This window comes from Ambystoma mexicanum, chromosome 1q, assembly GCF_040938575.1.
Source record: "Ambystoma mexicanum isolate Mex_15411 chromosome 1q, UKY_AmexF1_1, whole genome shotgun sequence".
Lineage (NCBI taxonomy): Eukaryota > Metazoa > Chordata > Amphibia > Caudata > Ambystomatidae > Ambystoma > Ambystoma mexicanum.
Genome location: NC_090922.1, coordinates 234,383,165 through 234,406,447, shown reverse-complemented (window position 1 = coordinate 234,406,447; position 23,283 = coordinate 234,383,165). Strand labels below are relative to the sequence as shown.

The window sequence follows — 23,283 nt, the reverse complement described above, 5'->3', positions numbered from 1 at the left end:
AGGGAGTATTGGATGCAGTGGGAGAAGAACGCTTTGTAATAGAAGGGTGCATGCCAGTCTGGCTAGTTGAATTATTGTTCTGCAAAAGGGAAGAGCCAGATATGCCCTAATGTGTTGTAGTATTTGGGTTCTGTTCCCAAGGCTAATTTGGTGAATTGCAAGTTAGTACTTAATGTAGTGTTGGATGCATGAGAGGCTCCAGCGTGTGATTGGGACATCCTGTAAGTTTGGTAACTTATTGCCCAGCCAGCTCTATATGTTGTACCCCAGGCCAAACTCCAGAATGATAATTCTTTGGCTACCAAGCTTGAGCCAACAGTGACAGAGTCAAGAATAGACTGTGTCTAAAAGTGATTGTTGTTGGTAATAGAAGGTAAGGCACTGGAGTGTTCAAACTAGTATGATTAAATTGATAAGGCTGGCACCTTGGTGTCACAAAGGGCATAATTAAGAGTTTGTTCCGTGCCATGTCATGCTAGACTTTATTTTAGTTCACAGTGAGACAGGGTGGTTCCTTACTTGTGAGTAGGCCAACAGTATAATAATACCTAGCCATCTATAGTGAGGCCAAAGACATGAACAACAGTGTGTCCAAAAGATCAGCCGTCAGCGGCCCCTCAGATAGCCAGCCAAAGGTGAGAAAAGGGGGCATGAAACACTAGTGAATGTGCTCCACAACGGACTCGCGTGTGTAGCCCATGGCCCCACGGCGCCCAGCTAGTAGAGGCTGTGTGCTTGCCCCCTTAGGGAACACCTAGAAATAAAGACACAGACACCAGGGTGATAAAAGCATTTTAAGCTGAGTGGGCTGTTATTGTGTTGAGCTTCCTCCCAATTTTTTAGCAAGTGAGCTAAATATATACTATTCAGAGCTCTCACTGGTAGGAGGGTGCTAGTATGGTTCAAGTCAAAAACCTACGCCCTAGATCATAACTGAAAAGTACACCGAGGAGACTCTATTCCATGCACTCCTTAACTCCCAATTATAACATTCCAAAGTCCAAATTCTGTAGCTTTCGTCATGAAACACACACATTCCAATTCCCTACTAATGTACAGATACACAACAAATAATGGCCATAATGTTGTTTAATGGCTTTCTAAACATTCAAAGCCTTAATGGTTGTCCAAAAGTTCAAAGCTGACACGTGTTTCGACTTTCACATGGTCTTCATCAGGGGTTGGTAATATATCTCCTGCTCAATTTCATTATATGCAATAATCAGCACAGTCCAATTTTCTCTTATCATCTAGTTCTGTCCCACACGCTCAAATACAACATGAATTCTTCATTGATTTCTCCAGAGCTTGTAATTCATATATGCACATCTGCAGCTGTGTTTTATAATGAGAAGCAAAAAGAATGGCTTTCATTACCAGTGCTTTTTCACAATTAGATACAATGCATGAGTTTCTGCAGAATATTGTGTTACCGATCTTTATTATATCTTCTGATGTTGCTTTTTGTGCTTTAGGTTTCAAAAGATCTTCTATTGTTCCTAGCAAGATGGAGTTAGCCTCTGCAGGTTTTCTAAATGTTCTTGTCTCAAGCGTATGCCCAATGGCATATATGTGTATATCAAGAAAATCAATCTCTGAAAAGTCATTTGTACAAGTAAAGGTAATTCCAAAATTATGAATGCGATCTGTTTAAGTTGTGGGTACGATACATCGACAATGTATTTCCGGTCTGGCAATGAGGAAGTCTTATTGCAATTTGGTCAAATGACGGTTCAGAGATTAATTTTCTTGATATACACATATAAGCCATAGGGCATAAACTTAAAACAAGAACATTTAGAAAACCTACAGAGGCTAATTCCATCTTGCTAGGAACAAGTTGCCACAAGACTAGTGTGATTGACAATATCCCTATAGGAGAATTTATCCGACCATGCAGAAATTGCATCACCAATAAAGATTATGAAATTGAAAGTGAGGAAATCACAAGATGTTTTTTACAAAAGGGATACAAGGTGGAAGTGGTGAAGAGAGCAAGGAGGAGAGGATTGACAACGACAAGAGAAGTTCTTTTGAGACCTAAAGTATGGAAAACAACATCAGAGGCTATAATAAGGTTGGTAACACAATATTCTGCAGAAAGTCATGCATTGTATCAAATTGTGAAAAAGCACTGGTGATGAAAGCCATTCTTTTCACCTGACATTATAAAATACAGCTGCAGATGTGCATATATGAATTACAAGCTCTGGAGAAATCGATGAACAATTCATGTTATATTTGAGCAGTTGTATACTAATTGACCTTTTCACAATTGACCTCAGAAGAATTGACCTTGGGAGAATTGACCTAATTTAGAAGGTCAATTAGGACACATATGCGGGGGTCAACCCCCTCACACAATCCAAAACCCCCTGCAAACCCCACCCAAACCCCACCCAATCCCCTTATATTATTTATAATCCAAAACCAACCCAATACATATATAAAATAACTAAAATAATATAAAGGTCAATTATGCAGAAGGTCAATTAGGACCACTATAATTAGGTCAATTGAGCAAAAAGTCAATTGTAAAAGGTCAATTTGGGTAATAACATTTGAGCACGTGGGACAGAACTAGATGCTGAGAGAAAAATGAACTGTGCTGATTATTGCCTATAGTGAAATTTAGCGGGAGATATATTACCAAGCTCTGGCGAAGACCTTGTGAAAGTTGAAACATGTGTAGGCTTTGAACTTTTGGACAACCATTAAGGCTTTGAATGTTTAGAAAACCATTAAACAACATTATGGACGTTATTTGTTGCGTATTTGTACATTAGTAGGTAATTGGAATTTGTGTGTTTCATGACTAAAGATACAGAATTTTGACTTTTGAATGTTATAATTAGGAGTTAAGGATGGCATGGAATAGAGCCTATTTGGTGTAATAAAAGCATTTGATTCAATGTGTAGGGTTTGTTTGTTTATTAATTTGTAATGTGCACCAAACCCAGAGGTATCAGGGCGCAGAATGCAGGAAGATACAAGAATATTTTCAACCTAAATTTGCATAGGTTATAGAAGTAAATGTACAACGGTTCCCTGGTGAGGTGCCATTAGGGAACTAGAAACAAATATATACATACAGTAAAGATCAAGATGGTCTATAATTACATAATTTACAGTGTTAATGTAAAACATATTCAAACGTTTGCAGATACTTTATACAGTCAGAACTATAGGGTAAAGCTATGGTACATGCATATGAAGGACAATCAATGGAAAAGCTTAGTGGTCATTTTCTCTGAGCCATTTAATGGTGTTAAATCTGAAGTTAAGAAAGGTTTGATCCGCCCTCAAGGAGGGGAGGAGGGAGTTCCATAACTGCGCTGCTTTGACCGGGAAGTGTGTGCTTTATTTATTTGTATGTGTGTGTTCCCTGTGTTTCTGTTTGGATTAAACCATCCAGCCCACCATAGGGCTGGATGGAATGTTTGAAGAAAAAGAAAAGAGGAGGTATGGCCTAGTGAGCTGAGGAACAACATGGCCGCCTGAGCACCTCCGGAGAATTGAACTATGGAAGGCCAAATTAAGGTAACTTTTTTACCCTCACCTAAGTTCTAACCCAGACCGGGCACTAGCTGAAACTACGGAGTACTGGAAGGTGAAGTTTCAATCTCCGACCTGCAACCTGTATGCGGTTTTGAGGGTTGTGAAGCTGTGTGGTGAAAGTAGAGGGAGGAGATTGCCAGGCATGGCGCTGCTGCACCATTGAGGCACTGATTGGAAAGCTAGAGCTTGGGTGGAGCCATGGGGCTGGAGAGCCGGGAGGACCACAACTTCCCCTCTCCCTCGGTCCTGGATTGACGGTGGAAGTGGTAAACAGAGACAACTCTACCGGGAGGGGGATGTGGCTCATTGCTCGCATTGGTGCGTTATCAGAGCTGGGCGAGGAACTGGCAGCCGTGCACGGAATGTGGGCCGCATCTGCATCCAGTGTGGTGTGTGGCGGTCTAGTCTCTCCTTGGGGTCTCATCGTAATTGAGGGATCTAGGAGTTGAAGTGCTCCATCTGGGGCCACGTTGCTGCTCTGACACTGGCAGCTTAGCAGAGGTTTCCCTGAGGACGCCATCTGTGCCTCAGGTGGCTTGGATCCTTTGTCCCCTAGAGGCCGGTGGTCGTCCGCTTCCTGGGAGCCGGCATGACTGTGGGTCCGCATTGCAGCAGAGGAATGGTGCACTGATGGGAAGCGGAACCTCATCTGGTGAACATAACATACTGAGGCTGGGGTCTGAGAGCCAGAAGTGGGAGGATTAGCCGAGGTGAGGCTCCCCATGATGCGAGTGAGGGAATCCGATATCGCAGGGTTCCTTCCTTGGGGTGGCCGGTTGGAGGTGCATCTTTAGGCCTTCCCTTGAATACCTCCTGGTTGCAGAGTGACTTGGGGTATTTAGCCAGCAATGATGGTACACCTATGCAGAGATGAGAAAGGCCCAGGTCAACTATGAGAGGTGGTGTAAGTTCTCCCCTCTCTTCTTCCACACCTACGTCAAGCTTACTGGTTTTGTTGAAGGAGGTTGCTTCACTGTTTGTTACTGGAGCACACCCAGAGGTTAGCCGGTCGTGCGATACACACTATGGCAAAGCCTGGAAAGGGTTGAAAGACCAAAGACATTTTCCTCCCTACTACAGTGTTAGGGAGAATTCTCATTTTATGGCTAATTTCCCCTACCTATAGAGTCCCCCGCCAGCGTTGCTGGATTTGAAGGGTTTCTTTTTTTCTCCTGCTAAGAGTGAGACTCTTTCTCTCACTCTTAGACATTGTTGCTATGTGTGTTCTAGGCTATTTTTGTGTTAAATGTCTATGGGGTTTTTCTCACCCCCATACCAACCATCTTTATTCACATGTGTTACACAGCACCCTCCGTGCAGTGACACAGGGTTGTCGTAGTGACTGTTACTCACTGCTCCGCAAGTAGGTCGGGAATTCAGGATTAGAGACCTTGGAGACAATGGTAATACAGGAATTGATGTCAGCCTCCAATGTTCCAAATCCCCTGAATACAATGATTCAGGCTTCCCCAAAGAGGGGCTCTTTTCCACAATGTACCTCTATGCTATTTCAATCTGAACAGGCAGAGGTGTCAATTGAATAAAAGAGCGGGGAGAACACACCCCGCCAAACCAATGCTGAAAAGGAATACAAAGAGGATTAGCAGTGTTGAGTAACGCTAGTAATGTATTCAAACAACAGTAGTGGAGAAAATTATACCTAGATAAGGAATGGAATGGAGATTCCCCTGGAATGGGACAGTGCTACAAAGGAAATAAGCCCAATTATAAGGAGAATATGATATGAGTGGATTCTATCTATAGGATAATTAACCTCAAAACAACAGACCTGAATGGAAGGAATCTCAAGGATAAATGTAGTCCAGATGTAGAAAAACGGCGGGATAAAATAATAAACAGGTAAGTTAGTTCAGGGTAATACCCCGGGCGGCACGAGGGTCGCACTAGAGCCGGGTTGGTGCAATCTCTGGAAAGCGTCACAATATGCACTTAGAAAACAGTTCAGAAGAATGATAATCCGTAAGATTCCAAATGTTCAGCGAAACTGGAAAGGTCCAAGGACTCCCAACGGGGACAGTAATTATGAGTGGAGCAGTAGCGAATAGGTCGTGCTGACAGGCAATCAAAATAACAGGAAAAGCAAGTCTACCTTGGTGTGTATGGTAGGCACAGCCTCCGGAACAGTTGAGACGTCCCGGGATACTCTTTTACGAGTAATTGCAAGGAGGAGGTAGAAGCTGGGGGAACAATTCAGTCGCGGACCGTGTTGATCCCAGGAGAGATGAGCGTAATCAGGAAAAGAGAGAAGGCAGTCCAGGGGTGGTCTGGGTCAGTATCGTAGCAGTCGAGGAAACAATGCCGAATCAGGAGAGAAAACAATCCAGGAGTCAGGCGGGGGTCGAAACCAGATATTCAATCAGGAAATGTGAGTAATACTTCACGAACACAAACGGACGTAACCGTGGCGGCGAGCAAAGCTCAATTAGCAGCAATGAGCCCACAGAAGCCGGCAGTTTTATTCTGCAAGGGGGCATGGCTTGCACACACATTTCCTACGTGCAAGGTGTGTCAGCTGACACGGACTGTGCCGGAGCTTGTACAGGCGCCATGGCAACCTGTAACGATTCCACAAGGAAGTCTGCGAATGTGACGTGCTTCGCAGGGGAACCTTTTCTGCCGAAGCGTAACGGGCATCCTCCCCCAAAGACACCGGCAACCCCTGTGCAGAATGAAAACTCCTCAAAAGGTCCAATGCAAGTTGGACAAAGGCTCCCACGTACGGTCCTCAGGGCCAAAACCCTTCCAATCAACCAGATAGAACACCGTACCCCTAGAGATCCTGCAGTCCAGAATGCAGGACACCTCGCATTCCTCTTCACCAGCAACCAAGACCGGAGAAGGACGAGGATGAATGAGCCATGAACGTGGCAGCGACAACCTGACCGCCGCAGGATTAATGATATCCGAGATGGTATAAGGCCCCACAAATCGAGGCAGAAGAGAGCGCTTGCCCGCAATACGCAAGTTACGGGAAGACAACCATACTTTCATGCCAATCCGATAGGTCGGTGCTGGGATGCGATGCGCGTCTGCATACCGCTTCGCGCGATCTTGAGCTCGGAACAAATGGCATCGTACATCCCAATGAGTCTGGTCCAGGTCCCGTACACAATCATGTGCAGCCGGGTTGGCTTCCGGCAGGGTTGGATCAAACGGGAGCACCCTAGGATGGCAACCATACAAGGCAAAGAAGGGACAAACCCCCGTGGATGTTTACAAAGAATGATTATATGCAAATTCGGCGTGTGGTAAGGAGGTGAACCAGGACTGTTGGAACTGAAGACATAAACAACGTGGAAATTGTTCAATAGTAGCGTTGGTCCTTTCGGTCTGTCCATCCGTCTGAGGGTTGCAGGGGTGGACTGGGAACCAAAAGAGGCACTGGAAATAATTTTCAAAGTGGCCCCATATTACACTTTTGAGCAAGCTCAACCATTTTCCTATGAGAGAATGAGAACATATAATACAAAAGAGGCCCATGGTGCAGAGGCCCACTGGGAAATCTCCAGAGTGCCTTGTAGGCCAGACCAGCCCTGCCGACAAGGGCCGGGTCCAGTTCTCAGCATGCAGAGCTCAAAACATATACCAGCCGAGGGTGGAGTAGCTAATCCAGTGCTTTTTTGCGTTTCATTCCAAGACATGCAGTTTTCATTGTAAAACAGGACTACAAGTCCCAGAAGGGCGAGACAAAAAATAAGACTGACGATCTACACTTCCTGACAGGTTCTATGAGAGAAGCAGACCTCACACCTCCAATCTCTCGGTCACAACATTGTGGTTTTAAAGGCTTTTTTTCACCCCGGAACTACCAAAGTCCGACCACTTCATGTGTGACATCTTCTGCCAAGACAAAACCATTCATGCCAACATTAGCCATTCCATTTTTAAGACACTAGTCCAGTCCTGGTTTTAACTTTGCATTCTGGGACTTATAGTTCTGGATTTATAATTGTGAAATCCACTTCAAGTTCCACAATGCAAAGTTAAAGAGAAGGGCCTCCTGAATGGACCGGATAATGCTGGCATGTATGTAGAACAGTTTTGGGGTTGCTTGTGTTTCTGTGCAGAGAGGATGTGGTCTAGCAGTTTGGGACGGACTGCTCGCATTGGTGGCAGGACCAGACCGATATGGTTGGTCCCAATCTGCAATGGCACAACGAGTAAAAATAAACAATGGTGTGGAAGGTTGCCGAAGGCCATGCCAGTGCTAATGATGAATTCATAAACGTCCAACCATCACTTTTTTTTTTTGCTTATAGTCCTAGCCATTTCATCAAGAATGCATGACACAATGGCCCTCATTACGACCCTGGCGGAAATCGAAAAACGATGGCGGAAATGCAATACCGCCATCGAATAGCGCTCGGTGCGATTATGACCCGTCACCGTAAAGTACGATGCCATTAGCGACACCGTAGTGAACGCCAACGCTAACTGCACCAAGTACGCGCACGCGCGCCATGCGAAACCGTAATTACCACCATGGCGCAACGGTACGCGAATTCTGACCCTAGCGGACATTTACCTAACGCCATCAAGCATGGCGGAAAGTACCATTCCGCCATGGTGAGAAGTATGGCATCGCGAACCAACCGTAAAAGGCCCTACTGAGTGCCTGTACACCACTCCCTGGCCACATTGCACAACTCCTCGTAGGTGCAATGAAGTCACACAATGCAACCAGTGAAATGTACAAGTCACCCATGCATGCCAACGAACAAATGAATGTAAGGGCTCCAAGTGCCTTGTGAGTGGCCATCCATATTTGTCATGGCACCATTGCCGTACTGATGCAGCACAGGCATGTGAAGGTTCAAGTACAGCAACATGAACTGAAATATGAGACAAACAAAAACAGGCCCCCCATCGCTTGACACCAGTGTAAGGCAACATTCAAAGCAGTATCCTGAGTGAGACTGCACCAGCCCTGTACTCCTGCCAGTAAACAAACCAACCATCAGCATAAGCATGTACCACACAAGTTGGCAGAGTGACTGAGCAGCCAGGCTCATCTCAAGAGGGGCCAATGGGAGCTGCAGGGCACAGATGGCACGAATACAGAAGCTATTCCAATGGACATGACCTCAGTCTCCCTCCAAGAAACGCACGCAAACACAGGCACCTGTGACCAGCCATATTCTGATAATCACATCATTCCACCAATCCACCTGGCTGACCGGCATCTGTTACACAAAAGCTGATCCCCCGCCCCTGAGCATGACATCATTAAAACAGTCATAATTGCAGCCCCTATCCCTGACCTCACTGGGCTTCGTAGGCAAACGCGCCCAGTACAGTACCACGCAACTATACTCAGAAGCCGGAACCCAATGCAGATCTTCTCACAATACATCGCCCCACAAATAGGAATATGCTACATTACTTGCAAAGAAGAACGCTACACGGTTAATATCAGAATAGAAATTTAATGCACAACAAAATCACCAAGCCCATACAGCTATTAGGTCATGAACTCCAAAATATATTTCATTATTGTGGGCTGCATCCGCAATAAATGACCAGCTTCTTCTTGTGTTTGTGTGACGCCCTGTTCCTTCATGGTACACAGGGGCTACATTCACGTTCAAAAAGGCAACATGGAAGCGCCTAGAACCGCAGGGCCGTCCCATTAGGTAGGCACTAGTCCAGCTGAAAGGTCGATATGTTGCTCCTAGCCACTAGTACTGCGTAAGGGCATGTGGCCCATTGGCGATCGTCCCATAAGATCGTAATGGTGCTCCACTGATTAACACGAAGCAGCAGGTGTCGGGAGTAAAAGCCATCTGCAGGAGTGGCATACAGATGGCAGCGGCAAAAGGGGAGGAGATACCTGTCACCCAAATGAAATGAAAAAGAATAGTATGGGCATCAGAACTTCATTTGAATTACTCACTTCAATGATCACACTAAATCCACAGCCATATGCATGCTAGCCCACTCAAAAGGATTATTCCCACCCAAAAATCACTTGCGAATCATAACTATATAAATCGAGGTGAAAACACTATTACAAACGAGTGTTTGTGTGCATGCGTCTGTTAAAACAGAATCCATTAGATGGGATTAGTAACGTGCATAGACACAAGTGTTTGAAGGCGCGTCGAGACAGGGAGGGTTCAACAAGGGCAGATAGACGATGGTCCCACTATGGCAGCCCTGCATCACATAGCGCAGGGGAAGTGGATAGATTCCAAAAAGCCATGTACATGGCAAACTCTCTATTAAATCATCTGTCCATGCATCCATACATCATTCCCTCATCCCGGTATGAAAACGCCTGATTATTTACTCACATAACATGTGAAATTTCCATTGAGTCTGTGCGTAATGCAGTCTGCAAAATCCACTGTGCTCCAGCCCGGAATTCCAGTGTTGTGAAGTAACATGTATTTGGGAACGTCCGGCCTTATCGTCCACTACGCTATTGCGCATCCCATACTATTCATATCAATCATTGCATTCTCGCCATGGCCCCTGTCCGAAGGACATTAAACAATAGAACTTTATATCTGCAGTCAGACCTGTGGGCGTCTCCTCGCCGCTAGCTGAAAACCGAAAGCGCTGTCCTTCGAATTCCTCATTTGCAACATCACGTCGAAAAGGCATCTGTGACCGCTTGAAATCACAAATCCATCCATGTAGTGCGGCAGTGTGTGAAAATGGCAACTGGCTTCACTCACAAATGGGACGCCCCGCCCGTCGGTGAACCTCGGTACAGTGCTGCATGAGGGTCCACCGTTAATCGAGTACTACATTCCACTGACCCTTCACAAGTTTGTTCGCGACTGCAAAGATAGTATGTGAAACAATGGGACCATAGCAGAATGAACATATGAACCAATATTTCACTGCCATCGGGATTAAATACATGATTGTAATAGCAAGATGCCATGCGTCAAATTGCAGCGTTGTGTGCGGGACGTGCTCGCCCAAAGGGGATTGCAGCTTGCACAGGTGGAATGAATCACCACAGGTGGAGGCTATACTGCCTGAAAACACATAAATTGCACACCCAACCCCCTCCCACAACCACACCCACTCCAAAATGCTACGGGCAGGACTAGCGATGTTGGCCCTGGGGGACCTGATAGCACTGCAAGTACTCCAACTTCAAGAAGAAGACGAACACCAACTACTACAACAACCGGCCGCACAGAGGAGACGCAGGAGGAGGAGGAGGGCAAGGCAGGGCCAGCAAGGCCCACCAGCACAGCCACTACCACCACGCAGGCAGCCCGCAATCCCACGCCTCCGAGCACATCTGTTCAACCTCACTGATGAGCATATCCACACCCTCTACCGTTTGGACCGGGACACCATAACCGCCATTGTGGACATGACACACGCTGACCTTGTCAGCATGATAGATAGCCCAACCGCCATCCCACCCCTACTGAAGGTGGTGTCTGTACTCCACTTCCTGGCCACAGGCACCTACCAGCACACAGTCGGACAGTTGCATGGCATTTCACAGCCACTGTTGTCACGGACACTATTGCAAGTGCTCGATGCCCTCCTGAAGCACGCAGACGACTACATCTCTCTACCACGGTCGGAGCAGGAAATTACGAACACAAAAGTGGGATTCCATGCACTTGCCAGCATACCGGGTTGCATTGGTGCCATCGACTGCACCCATGTGGAATTGGTTGTCCCACATGCCATGGAGGCCCAGTACCGCAACCGAAAACAATATCATTCTCTTAATGTACAAATGGTGTGTGACTCCAACAGGATCATTACACATTGTTGTGCCCGATTTCCTGGATCAACCCATGATTCTATGGTCTTGAGGAACTCTACAATACCACGCTACATGGAGCGACACGCAGGGAACAGATCCTGGCTACTCGGTGAGTCTCATTTCATGCATGATAATGTGGGGTATGTGATGCGGCAATGACCTGGCAGGAAGGGGGGGGGATGCGTACGTAGCAATGTCATTCCACAAACATCCTTTATTGTCCACATACAGGTGATGCCGGGTATCCACTGAAGAGATGGCTCTTTACACCACTCCGGAACCCACAGAACCAGCATGAGGAGGACTACAACCATGCCCACTCACGTACCCGTGTAGTCATAGAACAGGCATTCGGCCTACTGAAGGGTCGTTTCCGCTGCCTCAGCAGGTCTGGCGGGGCACTCCTGTACCGCCATGAGAAGGTTGCAAAGATGGTCATGGCATGTGTCATGCTACACAACATGTGCGTACGTAGAAATGTGCCCATGCCCCCTGACGCAGAACTGCAAGCACCTGAAGATGGTCATGATGAGGGTGGGGATGTGGCAGCACCTCAAGGAGTCCGCGAGGCACAGGAGGGCCGTGAAATTCGTCAGATTATCATAGATTCATGCTTCTAGCACTCACGCCTGGTGGCTGATACATGGACACGGGACTTGTGGCACTGTGTGTGTCTGGAACATGCACAATATGGACTGTACGACTATAAAGGCCTCGTACACAAAGATCAATGTCCACACATCTCATTGGATGATTGTGAAATGTTTATAGCATATGTGAAATTATGTTACACACCCCATCGACCCGCCACCCAAGTAAGCCCAACACACCCCCTCCACCCTCCTACCTCCCCCCCGAACACCAGTGTCCAAAGATGCTCATTGTCAGTGGGCAGACGCTATTGCAAGCCCCCTCTCCGGGTATCAGGGGCACCCCTGCCTGTGGAGCGCAGGTTCCTCCCAGATCTACGTTGGGGGCTGCCCTGGACGGAACTTGCAACGGATGATGTCTCTGCCTGCTCACGTCCATGCATGTCCCTAAGGGTTTGTGAGAGCTCAGTGAGCACACGGCGCACAGCGGCAAGTTCAGCACATACGTCTTTGGACGTCGCATGCAGTTCCCCCCTCAGGCTCTCGGTGCTTCTCTCCATTTGTACTCTCAGGCTCTCGGTGCTTCTCTCCATTTGTACCCTCAGGCTCTCGGTGCTTCTCTCCATTTGTGCCCTTAGTGTCTCTGTACTTCTCTCCATTTCTGCCCGAACTGTCTCAGTAGATGTTTCTATGGCTGCCTTAGTACCCCCACATTCATCAGCATGGTCCTTGAGGAGCGTGGCCAGTTGCTGCTGTTTCACGATCACCTGGTCGAGGGACTGTTGCCTCTGCTGGGCCATGGCCATTTGCGGTGGTGTCACAGAGGGGCTGATCACCTCATGTTGCCTTGCCACAGGGCTTGTGGGGGATGGCCAGTCGTCGTCTTGTGGGTGCCCCTGCGTGGTATCCTCATGGTGTACGGGATGAAACAAACAGGGGGATTGAGACAGGTCATGGATGGATCCTACATCGACATCACCGTTTTCTGTGTCGGAGCATGCTGCCATTAATGCAGTGTCACCTATGGTGCTGCTGCCACCAGAAGCAGTGCCTTCTGTGGCATCCATTGGGGGGACCTGTGGTGGTGCTGTTGTGGGCATGCTGGCTGCTGGGGTGCCTGTTGAAGTCCCCTCCTGTGTGCTGCCACTTGATTTGTGCTGCTGCCGTGTCTTGATCCGTGCAGCTGAGGTGGAGGGTCTTTGGCCGTTGGTCTCGGCCCTCTTTGCAGGTGTGCTGGTAGGGGTGTCCTGGAGCTCGTCGTTTGAATCGGACCCTGTGGTGGAGTAAAGGAGGGCGAGCGTTATTAATGGGTCTGTGGAAATTGGAATGGCAATGTATCACATGCATTGGGGTGGTACCTGAGGGTGATTTGGGTCAGGGCCTTGGAGGTGGTTTCATTTTTGTGTGGATTGAGGATGCAGTTGTTTTGCAGCCTGCAGTTAGGGTGTGCCTGCTGCACGTGTAGAGGGTGTTTTTAGGATTTTTAATTATTTATGTATTTAATGTGACTTTTAAAGTGCGCTATCAGGCCAATGTATGTGGACGTTCTCCTGGACATGTGTTTCTGTTGCACTATGTGGACACATGGTACTTCACATGATTGGACATTGTGGATTTAGCATTGTTTTATTTGGCCCACCTACCTGATTCTTCGGATGTCTGCACTCCTTTCTCCATCCCTCCGACTCCCTCTATACTCTCCATTCCAATGGTGGAGGCACAGATTTCTTCCCAGGGGGTCAACTTGATGGGTGATTCCGATCCTCCCCCGGTAGCTGTGGCAATGTTACGGTTGGCTGATAGTATGCTCCGTACGCGTATCCGCAAGTCATCCCATCGCTTTCTGCATTGCTGTGGGTTGCGGGGTGCGGTCCCCACCGCACTTACCCGCTGTGCCACCAGGGCCCATATGGCCTTCTTGTTCGCAAGTGCCGTCCTGGTCATTTGCGTCGAGAAGACGACGGCAGCATTCTCCTGGAGGGTCTCTGTGAGCACGGTGAGTTCCTCACGGGAGAAGTGGACCTGCCGCTTGCGGTCGCACGCTTTTTTCGCTACTTTTCCCATTTTTATTGTTTTCACTAGGGTGGATGACGGGTTGGGATGTGTCTCAGGGTAGTATTTTTAATGGTTGTGTGGGAATTCTGATTTTATAGGTGTACGGCGTGCTGTTTCCCGTTCCGGGACCATGTTTTTACTTCCGTTTCCGTATATTTACGGTCACCGTATTTTCCGATTGCCGCTCATTACGGTGACCGCTATGATGGGTAGCGGAATTGCACCTAGGGCGCCGTACGACGGCGGTGAGGGGCGTTTTGGGGACATTTCCGCCATCACGGACTTTGCACTTCCGCCATGGCGTAGTGCTCGTGCCCGATGGGTCAGAATTAGCCGCACTTTACTCCGTCGTGCAATGGCGGAAACGCTATTTACGCTATGGCGGTCAGGTCAGTTACTTTCCGCCAGGGTCGTAATGAGGGCCAATGTGATTTGTAGGGCTAATGGGAAAAAAGTGGTTCCACACGTCACAGAATTCAATGTGTTAGTGCCTAAAAGGTAAGGACCAGAATGGGGATATCTCAGGGCATGGCAATAACGGCTCACCCCAAAATGCTTTGAAGGATGTGGATTTTTAAAATGGCTAAATCAGAAACTATACAACATACGTTCATGGTAAATGTTAAAAGTTATGCACACAAAAAAAACACACTGCCTATGGTTATTTATTAGCACTTTCCATGCTGGGACTTGCATGCATACAGGTATAGCTGTTATGTTATACTGCACCCTTCATCACCACAGTGCTCTTAGGGCTCTCGACTTTGTTCGAGAGGTGGTGTATTGACCTCCAACGGGCAAACCCAAACCTCAGTCTCAGGTATGTCATGTCACCAAAATACAAGAAGTAGCGGAAGTGACATCACATGACCCTTCACCTCTGATGACATCACAGGAAGTGATGTAATTTGACCCCACCCCAAAGTGACATCACAGGATGCGATGGAACATGACCGTTTACCCCTTGACAAAATAGGAAGTGGCATCACATAGCATTGTTTCTAAGTGCACTATGGAAAATATGGTTACAATATTACTATAATGTGATATACATTTCATACAAGAATGGATCACCATATGTATCAGAAGAAAAAACAAGCTATAACTGCAACTTGCGAAAAACTAACATGCATGGTCCGAAATGGATGCTTATTCTACTGTAAATGCTTTTTGGAGGTTTTTGTCTGCATTGTTTAAGAACAGACTAAATCAGTGACTCACCCCCTGAAGTGTGCCTGAAATAAACCTTTAATGAGTCTAGCAATTATTGTTTAGAATTTCAGAAAGACAAATGGCTCAAACAGCCACATGGCATTTGCCACAGCCCAGGAGCTTCAAATTGAAAAGAAAGAAAATGTTTTTTATTATTAGGGGTAGCAAGGGAAACCACAGGGGGTTGCAAGGGCGACCCCTAAATGACGTCCCTGCTCAGTCTCTGGGTAAGAAAGGAGCTATGAGTGGTAAAGGAGGGAGACAGAATAAGGGTTGTATGGAAAGTTATTAGTCTCGCTGGGATACATGCACGGGAGCATCTCTGCGGCAGCAAAGATGCAGGTTTCTTTACTGTGGTCGATTATAGGTCAGCGTAAGAGAATATTATGGGAGAGTATAGCTTGTGTAGGAGCAGAATGTTACTGAGATATCAAAATGCAGACCTGCCATTGCATGGTACTAGATGTATAGATGGGCTTGAGATGTGCTCAAGCAAACCCTTGTAGTTTGGAGGCTTTCACTGGCTTAGACAGTGGAGTAATTTTGCTGAAAATGTTGGGGGGGACCTGACATCTGAAGAAAAGGTGCCCCAGCCAAATGAACGGGGACAAAATGGTGTGCCATGAAAGTTGGGGGGGACAAACACCCCTGTCCCCCCCTAAAATTACGCCCATGGACGTAGGTTGAGAGATACCAACCCTGTTCCCAGGGAGAGAGCTAGGTTGGACAAGGCAGCTGAGCAGGTGTGTACACGCCAAATATTTGAGCGGGTATAGAAACGTGTGTGGGTGAAAACATGGGCTAGAGTAGGGGAGAAAGAGGACCACTCTGCAGGCTGTGCCGGATTATCCATTAGGCCAAGCAGGCACCGGACTATGGGCCCACTCCTTTTAGGGGCCCAAGGACAACGGATCAAAATAAAGCTGTGCAGAAAATTAAAAAGTATTAGGAGATCATTTGCGAGGGGGTGGGGGGCGACATTTCGACTGCCTAGGGGCCTCCACAGGGTTTAATCTGGCACTGCTCTGCAGGATGATCCATTCCACTTTGAAGACAAACCTCCTCCAAATTACCTTCACTTTGTTGTGTAGACCCATTATTGTAATGTATTAAAGGGAAAACTACAAGTTCCATCATGCAAAGGGTTGTTGGCATAAAGGTTTAGACGAGGGATGTGCTTTCTGGATTACCAGGCTCACAAGCAATTCAGCTTCACCATCCTCCACGATGCTAACCAAGAGGTATTCGCTGCACCCCTGACAAACCTCCTTTCTTTGCATTCTGGGCCATGTAGTCCGGCACATATAAAAAAAGTTAACTAAGAGTACCAGCATGCAAATAAAAAGATGTACACCAAACATTCACAAATTAATACTACTGCCCTAATCCACAATCCGCAATACTGCCCTCACCCGCATAGCTGTCAAGCAGTTCTATTTACAGCAACTCCTAGCTTTCAACAAAAGTCCCTTTGCATTGTGGCACTCGTAGTTTCCGTTTGGAGTCATGTAGGAGGCTCCGAGACCTGCATGCAATGAGCGTTTGGATACACATAAAACTGAACTGGTCAAAAGTGCAACTAGCACCACGGACACTTGGGCATTTATGCATCCACCCTCCATGTGCCAAATTTCCTCATTGTTCCGTAGGGACCCACCAACTGGAAAAATGCAAACAGCCATCCTGTCATGTGCAAAACATCCTTGCGACTGGTTGTGTATGTTCTGATGAACCGAGAGCTCAAGCTGTGCAATGACAGCTCTGCTCAATACAACTATCTATTACTTTAGATTTGCATTCTGGTGTCTGTAGCTTACGGTTGAGAAGGCGACAAGAAAGACTACAAATACCAGAATGCAAAGAAAACAATGCTAGGCAAACTGTTTACACACGACACAGCTTACCCTCCGCCTGCAGCCCAAGGGATATCACGCGAGAATAAAATATTAGATCACCCGAAGTCAAGTTTAGCCAAGGGTGTTTGCTCTAAAGCAAACTCCACCCAGGATCTAGGTAGCGCTGTCTCTCCTGTTTGCCTTTAAGTTGTTGGTTGCATAAAAATAACCAATTTGTCCAATCTTTAAAGAAAACACAGCCCTACAGTTAAGTTGAGATTTCGGGGTCATGGGTCTCCCATTACACCAAATATCGGTTTCACGCTTAAAAAACAGCTGAAGTGGTGGGGGTTCCTTTTAAAGGGGTGCAACAGCCACCGCTGCCCGTAACAATAAGAGGGGAGCGCCCTATCGTAAAACGTTCTACTGCGCCACGGGGTCCAACTCTCAGATCAGGTCCATGGTAGCGATATGGCAGGGGCTGAGGGTGGGATGGGGGGTGTTCGAGCCGGCACAAGAGTCCCTCAAGCACAGGCGCGGGCCCAGCGCTGCTGGGAAGAAGAAAAAAAATGTGCAGCGCATGCCTCGGTTGGTGGTGGCAGCCGGGACCGCAGACAGCCATTTCAACACAAACCACCCAGGCGGATGCATCAAAATAACGCAATGTGCTGTCGTGATCAAACTGCTCCAAAGAGGCCCTGCAGGCCAGAGGCCTACCGGGGGATGTCCCGGTGTCCCGCTGGGGCTGTCCAGCCCTGGAGAGTGGTATGCTGAGGAATATATATCCTCAATGCCAAGGGAAGCCGTAAGGGCTTTCCAAAACTGTGAGGTAAACTGTGTACCACGATCTGAGACGATGACAGAGGGCAATCCAAAGAAACGAAAGACATTTGCCATAAACAGTTTCGCCAGCCCTGGGGCTGAAGGCAATCCAGAGCAAGGGATGAACAGGGCGTATTTCGTGAAATAATCCACAATCACCCAAATGGTGTCATGTCCTTGAAAGTCAGGTAAGTCAACGATGAAATCCATCGACACCATTTGCCATGGTTTGGATGGGACCGGCAAGGGCTGTAATAACCCCACAGGCTTGGTTCGAGAATTTTTGCATTGGGTGCAAATGGCACATGTTAGGATGTAGTCTTTTATGTCTTGTGCCATGGAAGACCACCAAGCCCAACGGCGCAATGCCTATGTTTTTTGACTTCCGGGATGTGCTGCAACCATAGAGTCATGGGACCACTGGAGCGCCATTGTGTGGGCCTGACCCGGTGGAATAAAGACACGTCCTTGGATGAATGGCAAACCATGAACCAGTTCCAGGTTCAATTCAGCGATTTCTGCCGGATGGGCAGAAACCCAATCCGAAATGGCTGAGCGTAAGGAGGGTTGGACCGCGCAACCACAAATTACTTTGTTTGGTAGGAGAGGCAGCATATCAGTCCATTGGCATTGGTTCCCCGCATGAAGGCGGGAGAGGGTGTCAGCTGACACTTGGGCTTTAGCAGGCTGGTAGGTGATAATGAACTGATACTGTGAAAAAAATAAATGCCAACGCGCCTGCCTGGCAGTAAGGCATTTCATTTATTTGAAGGCTAACAGACTTCTATGATCTGAATATACTGTTACAGGATGCCTTGCCCTCAGGAGATGGTGTCTCCATTCTAGGATGGTCTGATGGCTAAGAGCTCCCGTTCCGTAATAGAATAATTCCTCTCATAGGGTGTTAGTTTGCGAGAGAAGTAGGCGACGGGATGTATGTTGCCAGAGTGGGGACACTCTTGAGACAAGACAGCACCAACTGCATATCCCGAAGCGTCAGCTTCTACAAAGAACGGGAGGTCAGGATCGGGATGTTTAAGGACAGGGGCGGAAGTGAGAGCAGCTTTTAACTGATCAAATGCTTGTTGAGCCCTGGATGACCATACATACGGAGTCTTGGCGCTGGTCAAGGAGGTGAGAGGTGCTGAAATCTCTGAAAAACCATTAATAAAACGCCTATAAAAATTGACGAACCCTAGGAAGGATTGTAGAGTCTTGATAGATTTGGGCACCGGCCATTCTAAGATGGCTTTGGTTTTAGATTGGCTCATACGGACCCCCTGGTTAGTGAGGTCGTATCCCAAGAATTCCACTTCTGAGGCGTGAAAAATACACTTTTCAGCCTTTACGTATAGCTTGTGATCTCTCAGCCGTTGGAGTACTGTTTTGACATGTAGAATATGATCTGCTTGGTTTTGGGAATAGATCAGGATGTCATCCAGAGAAACTACAACGTACTGATCTAGGATGTCGTGGAACAGGTCGTTCATAAACGCCTGGAAGGTGGCTGGGGCGTTGCAGAGCCCAAAGGGCATCACTAGGTATTCATAAAGACCGTAGCGTGTCTTAAATGCCGTCTTCCACTCATCCCCTTCCTCATACGCACCAGATTATATGCCCCTCTGAGATCAAGTTTAGTAAAGATTTTAGAGGATCCCAATTGGTCAAGGAGGACAGATATCAAAGGTAGAGGGTACTGCTTTTTTTATGGTGGCTGCGTTCAAGGCACGATAGTTGATGCAGGGACGTAAATCCCCTTCTTTTTTTGCTACAAAAAGCAGGGACGCAACTGGAGATTTTGAGGGGCGAATGAATCCCATGGCAAGCGCCTTGTCAATGTACTCTTTCAGTACGGCGTCTTCCTTGAGAGTAAGGGAGTAAACCCTTCCAGCTGGTATCTTTATCCCTGGCAGTAGGTCTATTGGGCAGTCATAGATCCGATGCGGAGGTAGGGTTTCAGCCATCCCTTTGTCAAATATGTCCGCATAGTCTGCATACTGAGTTGGTACAATAGATAGGACACTGTTTGATAGGGCTCTGATGTGCATAGAAGAGGATACCAGTGCCCTGACCGGACTACCCTGGCTGATCCCAAGCAATGAAGTGCATTGGGTATTGCAGATGTTGGAAGGGAATTGGATCTGATGTGCCGACCAATCAATGACAGGATTATGTAACTGCAGCCACGGAATACCCAGAATAACTTTGTATGCCAGAGCTTTAATGACATCAAATGTTATTTCTTCGGTATGGCCTTTGTCGGTGCTCATAATCCATGGGACCGTCTGATGGGTTACCATACGGGAGACAAGGATCGACCCGTCCACTGCATTAACGGTTTCAGGCACATTTTTGCGAATCAATGGTATCCCCGACATAGAGGCAAACCATTGATCCACATAATTACCCGTTGCTCCCGAGTCTATCACTGCCTTCGTCTGGAATGAACCTCCATGGCTCAAAGAAAAGTAACTGGAAGGCGGAACAACTGAGTAGATATCAATATTGGAGAGTCCATAGGTGGTCCTCCCGATGTAGGGACTCCATCTACTGTCAGGATTTGGCATTTCCCACCTTTCTTTTGGGCTTTTTCGGACATTCTGGCAACAAAGATTATGTGACCTGCGGTATTCTCGTTGAGCAGGCGTGAGTGGACCCCTAACTGCTCCAATCTGCATAGGTTCCGGCGCAGGAAGTGTTGAAGATGCAGTCTCTGCAGGAGCAGAAGTGAATAGGGCAGGCTTCTTCTCTCCACGCCTTTCAGCCTTGCGGGCATCAACTTGGAGAACTAAATCAAGTAACTCCCCAAAGATTGCGGGAACAACTGGGACGGTAGAGATAATGTCTTTTAATTCATCAGAGAGACCCTGATAGAAGACCGCAGTCTTCTTTTCTTCAGGCCAATCGGTCTCAGCTACCAGTTGATTAAAGCGGGCCAAATAAACCAATAGGGAATTATTCCCTTGTCTGTGCTTAAGCAGCTCCAGATCCGTAGCTTGAGTGGTATAGAGTGTATCAAACACTTTACTGATCATAGTAAGAAGAGCATCACAATTGTATAGAACATGACTGTTCGACTCTAACAAGGGGTTTGCCCAGGTGGCCGCGGTGCCACCCAAATGTGACAAAACAAAAGCGGCCTTAGTTGTGGAGGTAGGAAAAGAAGCAGGATGGCACTAAAAGTGTAGTTTGCGTTGATTAATGAATGTCCTGTATTGTTTAGGATCACACAGGAAGCGTTCTGGAGGAGCTAGAGGAAACTGGGTAGTAAGCATGATAGGGGGGGGCCTCTTGTATTGGAGCCGGGAAACCAGACCCCGAAGCCGTAGTCCCAGTGCCTATCGCCTGTGAGGCTGGAGTAGTTACCAAGGCCTGGATCGCGTACATACGTTGGCGCAATGCTTCTTGTGCATTGGTCAAGTCGGTTCGTAGATCCGTGACCATTTGCACAATCTGATTCAAGGCATCGCTGGCCTCTGTGGACATTGTACAGGCTGCTAATTCTGTTACTCACCGCTCGGCAAGTAGGTTGGGAATTCAGTATTAGAGGACCTTGGAGACGATGGTAATACAGGAATTGATGTCAGCCTATAATGTTCCAAGTCCCCTGAATACAATGATTCAGGCTTCCTCAAAGAGGGGCTCTTTTCCACAAAGTACCTCTCTGCTATTTCAATCTGAACAGGCAGAGGTGTCAATTGAATAAAAGAGCGGGGAGAACACACACCACCAAACCAATGCTGAAAAGGAATACAAAGAGGATTAGCAGTGTTGAGTAACGCTAGTAATGTATTCAAACAACAGTAGTGGAGAAAATTATACCTAGATAAGGAATGGAATGAAGACTCCCCTGGAATGGGACTGTGCTACCAAGGAAATGAGCCCAATTAGAAGGAGAATATGATATGAGTGGATTCTATCTATAGGATAATTAACCTCAAAACAACAGACCTGAATGGTAGGAATCTCAAGGATAAATGTAGTCCAGATGTAGAAAAACGACGGGATAAAATAATAAACGGGTAAATTAGTACAGGGTAATACCCCGGGCGGCACGAGCGTCGCAGTAGTGCCGAGTTGGCGCAATCTCTGGAAAACGTCACAATATGCACTTAGAAAACAGTTCGGAAGAAATATAATCCGTAAGATTCCAAATGTTCAGCGAAACTGGAAAGGTCCAAGGACTCCCAACAGGGACAGTAATTATGAGTGGAGCAGTAGCGAATAGGTGGCGCTGACAGGCAATCAAAATAACAGGAAAAGCAAGTGTACCTTGGTGTGTATGGTAGGCACAGCCTCCGGAACAGTTGAGACGTCCCGGGATACTCTTTTACGAGTAATTGCAGGAAGGAGGTAGGAGCTGGGTGAACAATCCAGTCATGGACCGTGTAGATCTCAGGAGAGATGAGCGTAATCAGGAAGAGAGAGAAGGCAGTCCAGGGCGGTGCGGGTCAGTATCGTAGCGTTCGAGGAAACAATGCTGAATCAGGAGAGAAAACAATCCAGAAGTCAGGCGAGTGTCGAAACCAGGTATTCAATCAGGAAATGTGAGTAATACTTCACAAACACAAACGGAAGTAACCGTGGCGGCGGGCAAAGCTCAATTAGCAGCAATGAGCCCACGGAAGCCAGCAGTTTTATTCCGCAAGGGGGCGTGGCTTGCACACACGTTTCCTATGTGCAAGGTGTATCAGCTGACACGGACTGTGCCGGAGCTTGTACAGGCGCCATGGCAACCTGCAGCGGTTCCACAAGGAAGTCTGCGAATGTGACGTGCTTCGCAGGGGAACCATTTTCTGCCAAAGCATAACAGCAACCCCCCAACAGACTCCATACCCTGGGACTGACTACTGTCTCCTTGGGCATGTAAAGTCCCCATCGACTTTACTAGTCAATGTTTATGAACTAAACCAGTACAACCCATCTTACTATGGAGGTACTGGGAAGGGTTAATAGTTTTTCCCTTATGTTCATTTTCGAGAGGGTACAGTCCCTCTTTCAAAAGTTTCTGGCTGGTGGCAGTGGTTACTACCGTAAATATTCGACCGCAAATATTTTCCTATGGGATTTTTCCATTGTTCGAGGCTACCACATTTTCTGTCAGCCTCTAACATACCGCAGGTGTATTTTAATATTAACTTTACTCCGGTGGGTTTTATTTGCCAGGACTTTAATATAACTTCTTTCTCGTGTCTTTCTCTAAACTCCTAACCCAGGTCGGGGATCCTTTGTTCGTCCTTTTGGCGGGCTTCTGCCGAGAAGCCCTCCTTTCGGCGCCACTGAGTCTGGGGTGGGTCCATTGTGTGGGAGGGGGAGTAGGACCCCTGGACAGGGCTGCCTCAGCAACCCATGTCACACTCTATCCTGATAGGCTGCAGGGTCTCCCGCCAAGATGACCACTCCATTTGTGAGTGACAGCTAGGCTGTATGAATGGGGATCTTTTTG

The 23,283-nt window shown here is 47.3% G+C and overlaps 1 protein-coding gene across 3 annotated transcripts in view; it reads left to right on the top strand.

Annotated features, from left to right (window-relative positions):
- LOC138526959 (T-cell-interacting, activating receptor on myeloid cells protein 1-like) overlaps positions 1 to 23,283 on the top strand; it is a 234,722-nt gene that overhangs the window by 65,233 nt on the left and 146,206 nt on the right. The window lies entirely within an intron of this gene.